Source organism: Takifugu flavidus, chromosome 4 (genome assembly GCF_003711565.1).
Source record: "Takifugu flavidus isolate HTHZ2018 chromosome 4, ASM371156v2, whole genome shotgun sequence".
Classification (NCBI taxonomy): Eukaryota; Metazoa; Chordata; class Actinopteri; order Tetraodontiformes; family Tetraodontidae; genus Takifugu; species Takifugu flavidus.
Window position 1 is genome coordinate 18573070 of NC_079523.1, and position 6086 is coordinate 18579155.

The 6086-nt window shown below is 45.1% G+C and overlaps 1 protein-coding gene, 1 non-coding gene and 1 pseudogene across 26 annotated transcripts in view; 1 reads left to right on the top strand and 2 right to left on the bottom strand.

Annotated features, from left to right (window-relative positions):
• Positions 1-6086, top strand: part of LOC130523562 (NACHT, LRR and PYD domains-containing protein 12-like) — a 669815-nt gene that overhangs the window by 579141 nt on the left and 84588 nt on the right. The gene's annotated exons all lie outside the window — the stretch shown is intronic.
• The window catches only part of LOC130523563 (NACHT, LRR and PYD domains-containing protein 12-like), a 401914-nt pseudogene that overhangs the window by 248003 nt on the left and 147825 nt on the right, over positions 1-6086 (bottom strand).
• On the bottom strand, positions 5932-6050 carry LOC130525056 (5S ribosomal RNA). The gene has a single exon (XR_008950337.1). It is a non-coding gene; the product is annotated as a 5S ribosomal RNA (ribosomal RNA).

The window sequence follows — 6086 nt, forward strand, 5'->3', positions numbered from 1 at the left end:
CTTTTTTCTGCCATCTTTTTATGGGTCAGTCGTCTCCTCGTTTTGGCTGTCCAGCATTTGTTACTTCCAGGCTGGACTATTGTGATTCTTTATTATCAGGGTGTCCAAACAACTCTTTAAGAAGCCTCCAGCTGATCCAGAATGCTGCAGCCAGAGTTCTGACAGGTATTGACCACAGAGATCACATAACTCCTGTACTGGCGTCACTTCATTGGCTGCCCGTTAAATTTAGAATACCGTAATTTCCGGACTATAAGCCGCTACTTTTTTCCTACACTTTAAACACTGCGGCTTGTTCTACGGTGCGGCTTATTTGTGTATTTTTTCTATCGGCCGCCAGGGGCGCTCGAGCGGAAAAGGTAAGAGAGACGGGTGGAATATATGTGTCGAGGAAGACGCAAGTTTAGTGTAACTTCGCGCTTTGTGTATGAATAAAATTAGCATAAACAGACCCTCATCATGGAAAATGCAAGAAGAAATTTTACCGGTACGTTTTTTTAACCAGCCCTGTTAGTGATACTGCCGTATTGCTGCTGTGTTACTGCCGCGTCACAGGCACCGTTTGAAAAGAAAAGCAAAGGTAGTGTAGCGTGTTGGGGAGGGTCAGTGTGAGAATTTCCCAGCATGCTTTGTGGCAGTGTGTCTGTGGGTTCAGGTTGGTGTTAACCCTGTTTTTGTTCGTTGTAAATGTTATCTTTTGCTACTTTCAATGTTAGTGTTCTATTTATTGAGTTCTGGTTGTTGACGTATTTAATTACTGTTTTAATTACTGTTTGCACCTGCACACCATAAGCCAGGTTATGTGTGTGATTGAAGACCTCCCTTCGTTGACTTATCTTTAGTTCAGTGTAAAGTGGAGCTTTAGGCTGGCAGAAGTTTGCGTCTGAGTTTTTTGCGATCTGTGTTTCAATGCGACTTATAGACAGGCGCGGCTAATCTTTAACCTATAAGGTCCTCAGAGGCCTAGCTCCATCCTACCTGGAGGAGCTAGTGACTAAGGATGGGCGATACCACACTTTTGGGATTCGATACCGATACTTTTTCTTGTATTTTCATCGATCCCGATACCGTTCATTTCTTACTGGCAATTTTTGTCAGTCAAAATATTATTACATTTATATACAATGAATTATGGTCAATTGATTACTAGGATTTCTTTATCCTTTAAACCTGCATAAGACAGTTGTTCCATAAAAAAATAATTAGAACAATGTCTGACACCATCACACCTTTAGTGCACTTGAGGTATGTTATCACACTTTACTGAAGTCTCAGATTGCTTTTCAGAAATCGTATCATATTCACATTTTCTGCTTTAACACGATTGTGTCTCTGGCTGATTATTTCCTCCGGCTCTGCCTTTTGCTGACTGTGTCGGCTCGGCGCAGGCTATGTTGCAGGTTGATGCTCATTCCCTATCTCCTGTCACGTGACATGGGCCAGCTCAGTACGCCGCCAGGTATAGGGGTGTCTTGGCACATATTAATTTAAGTAACTAATCTAAAACGGCGGAAAGTGATGCATACACCCCAATTTTTATTTTTTTTTTAGTTAGTATCGATATTTATAAAAGAACATCGATACCAAATGAGTAGCTTGTGAGTATCGATATATCGATACCACGGGATCGATCTGCCCATCCTTACTAGTGACACCTTAATAGGCCAATAGACCGCTCTGCTCTTAGAATGCTGGTCTACTTGTGGTTCCCAGAGTCTCTAGGAGTAGAATGGGGGGCCAAGCATTTAGCTACCAGGCCCCCCTGCTATGGAACCAGCTCCCTGTCCAGGTACGGGAGGCTGACTCCATCGCTACTTTAAGATCAGACTTAAAACCTACCTCTTTGAAAAAGCTTATTGTTACTAATTCAGTAGTTCCAGTTACTATCATAGACAGACAAATTATCATACTTAGGGGGTCGTCTAATCGTTAGGTCAGGGTCCGGAAACATGATCACCTGACAGGCCTCTGTCACCCCACTGGGTCATGGTTTCCTCTCCTCTCCTCTCCTCTCCTCTCCTCTCCTCTCCTCTCCTCTCCTCTCTCTCTACCCAGCCCCCCCCCATCAGTTGGAGGGTCCCCCTACATGAGCCTGGTCCTGCTCAAAGTTTCTTCCTGTTAAAGGGGAGTTTTTCCTTGCCACTGTTGCTTGAGAGAGGTCCGGCCACCAGGCGCTCACCAACGTGCACCGCCCCCAGGCCTGGCTCCAGGAGGGGGCCCCGGTGACCCGCATCCGGGCAAGGGAAACTTGAGACCAATGTTGAACAAGACTGATGTGGCAGTGACACCAAAGTGTGCATCAACTCTCCAGCTAACACGCATTATTTCATTAGTATTATTCATCTTATTCATTACAGCCCTCAGGAATGAAATCATCCTCATTGTAAAAAAGCGTGGGGGCGACGAAAAAGAGCAATAAACCTGATGGATATTCTGCCCCCTGCTGGGTGGAAGACGTTATGACAAAAAACAGAGAAAAACACAGTGCAAAATACACTTTAGTAGTGTTCAGTCATATTTACATCCATCAGTAACTCACCTGTACCTGGACATTCTGCACACATTCATGTTTAAATGGTGTTTAAACACTTGTAATGGTTTTAAACACTCATCAAAGTCAGTGTTTTCAGATTCTGTGATTTCACACTGGACAGAATGTGAATGAGGTACATCAACAAATCCTTTTTGAAGTTTCTACATCCAAAACACTCCTGATTAAGTCAAATAAAAGTCTAACAAACTCAGCACCAACATTAGATAAATAAAATGCAAACAGACATATTGCTCAGTGCTTTTTAATAGAAGAAATCAGAATTATGAGCATCAATTATGCGGGTGTGTTAAAAGAAAAACACTGGAACATTCTGGACAGACTGGAACAATCAAACTATGGGAGCAGAACCTGGATTTTTTTTTTAAAAAACAAACAAACCTAAACATCAAACTAAAGAAAACAATCCCCTAAAGCAGCAATTGAAGAGGTTCTGTTCAGCTTCTTTTGTAAAGACTGAAAATGAAATATTCATAGTGGTCTGTTCAAAGCCACGCATATCTCAACTTAGTTGGCCGGCGAGTCCCAGCTGGTTGGGGATCTTGTTCTGGGTAGGGTGGGCTAAGGTCCGGGTCGGAGTGGGGGCTACGGTCTGGGAATGGGGCACGCTTACGTGGGGGCATCATCAAGACCTGTGCGTAGGTCAGTTTGGAGCCCACCTGAAAAGTCAGAGCAGAAGGATTTAGTTTCAAACATGAGCATCTTTGCAAGAGGTCTGGTAAAACCTGAGGTTTTTGTCCTGTCAGGGGTCTTAAACCCGATAAATGTTGATGTGTCTGTGACCAATCAGGACATTTACTTTATGAATGAGTAACATGAATGGACACAATTAAATCAAGCATTAAATTAAACATCAAAAACAACTCAACACCCAAAACTTACTTGCTGTCCTGGCGGATGAGCTGGTTGGTCGTCGGCCTTGGTCTTCGAACTCTGCTCCAGACCCCTGAAGAGGAACAGGTCTCAGGTGTTACCAAGTGCTCCACAAGTGAAATAAAGTGCCAGCGAGGGTGGGGGCCATAAACTTACCGATTTAACATTGGCTGAATATTTTGAGCCTTGGAGGGCTGGAGCTCCGACACTGACCCTAGGATGTCCACACCGCCCCCCGTAAGGGGGAACTTAGCCTGGGGTGTGCCCTGGGATCACACCATTCCCTTCGTCTCGTCCCCGCTGTTGCCCCCTTCAGCCACCACGTGCTGCTCAGGACAGATGGAGTGAATCTTGGATGGAGTGGAAGCATCTCCACCAGCACCAGGGGGCAAAGTTTGAGTGGCAACATCCTGACACTCAGGTCTCGGGGTGCCGAGGTCTTCAGGTGTGTTATAAAAACAAATTGGGACAGAGGGACCATCGCCCTCTTCTCGGCTCGGGATTTTCCATATGCGGGAATTTGCTGGAAGCCACGAACGTTTGAGCTCCGCATTGTCCTGGCAGTCAAACTCGGTGGATCCACGGCAAGTTTGTTGACCGATATCCGGTGAGGATATCGTGGTCAGACGCACATCGAACTCACTCGGCACAGACAGTTCAGGAGGAGGTGTTGGGAAAAAAACAGTGTCTGGTCCAGGAAGAGGTGTTGGGAAAAAAAGAGGTTCTGGTTCAGGAGGAGGTGGTGGCAATAAATCAGTGTCTGGTCCAGGAGGAGGTGCTGGGAAAAAAACAGGGTCTGGTCCAGGAGGAGGTGTTGGGAAAAAAACAGGGTCTGGTCCCGGAGGAGGTGTTGGGAAAAAAACAGAGTCTGGTCCAGGAGGAGGTGTTAATAACCTGGTTTGCAGCACAGTGGATGGACCAGGCTCATCTGTTGCCCACTGGCTCTTCTCCTGCTCAAGGTCATCAGCATCAATGGGACGGATGCTGTAGAAGCTGTTTGACACATCTGGAGTGTTTTCCTCTCCGCCTGTGCTCAGTCTGTCCAACGCCACACAGGGGTCTGATTCAAGGGTGGGCCCGACACCACGTGTTGGGTTCCTAAGAACCTCAGGTTCCTCCTTACATCTGCTGTCTCCTTTAAGCTCTGCATCCAAGCATGCATGCTGGGTTCCTGCGGTGATGTGCTGAACGGCAGAAATTACCCCATAATAAGAGGAAGGGCCTGATTTACTTTAGTTTTTTCATTATATAAATCATTGTGATGTTACTATATTTTCTATTATCTATCCGGATTAATGTGGATAATCCTTGAAGATATAAGTTTAATCATGGATGAACTTTGTTATATATTTTACATCTGATAAGTTGTACACATCTTCAAGACAACATTCACCTTCCCATTAAAGTTTATCTTTATCACTGTGGATAAACACCTTTTTGAAAGTTCCCCATTTAACAGAAAAGAATAAATCGTGTGTTAATAGAAGGTGGCAGCAGATGTAGTATTTAAAATGTTTTAAAGTTATTTAAATATACATTCAATTCAGTTTCAGGCTTGGCGGAGCTCCGATAGCCATAAAGTTTGATCTGTTTTGAGTTGCTGTTCCCAGACCTGGATGCTGAAGTGATTTTGGCATCCATCCATCCTCCACCACTTATCCAGGGTAGGGTCGCGGGGGCAGCAGCCTAAGGGGAGAGGCCCAGAGTTCCCTCTCCCCAGCTACTTCTTCCAGCTCATCCGGGGGGATCCCCAGGCGTTCCCAGACCAGTCGAGAGACATAGTCACGACAACGTGTCCCACAGGCCAGAAAGGCCCGATACGACCTCCCAGGGAATACACCGGGAATCGAACCGAATAGTGCAACATTAAATCTCAGTGCAACATTAGTTAAATATTAAATCTCAAACGATGTACAATAGTGCAACATTAAATCTCAATGTTAGAAGTACAGTGATCCCTCGTTTATCGCGGGAGTTACGTTCCAAAATGAACACGCGAAAAGTGAAATCCGCGAAGTAGCAACTTTATTTTTTTTTAATTATTTTACAATGCAATACTGAACAGTAGAATGAAACCAAACATCAAAACCTGTTTTAAAGACCAAACTTTGTTTAAAACAATAATTTTAATCTAGTAATACAAGGTTGGAAACATTGTCACTGGCGTATTTCACGGTCCCAGCTGAGCCTCTGCGTCCTGACTCCGCTCCGCTGTAGCGTCTGTTTCTACTGAAGGCGCAGGAGTCTTTCTCCGAGAGAAGAACATTGTTATGGGTAGTTGTTGGCGCTCTTTCTTTTCTGAGCAAGAAGATTTTTATAAACGGATATGCCACCTTCGATTATATTTGAGAACTGCAATGAACGACTCGCAAAAAAAATCCGCGAAGCAGCGAAAGATGAAACGCGATATAGCGAGGGATCACTGTACTTAAGAAGTGAATTACATCTGGCTGGATAATTATCAGGAACACTGGCGGCCTCTGCTGACCCAGTGGAGGAGTGCAAAAACCTTACAGCACCTGGTATTCCCAGGCGGTCTCCCATCCAAGTACTAACCAGGCCCGACCCTGCTTAGCTTCCGAGATCGGACGAGATCGGGCGTTCTCAGGGTGGTATGGCCGTAAGCGAGAGCCGGTGTAAGAAAATGGCCTTTTGAAGTTAA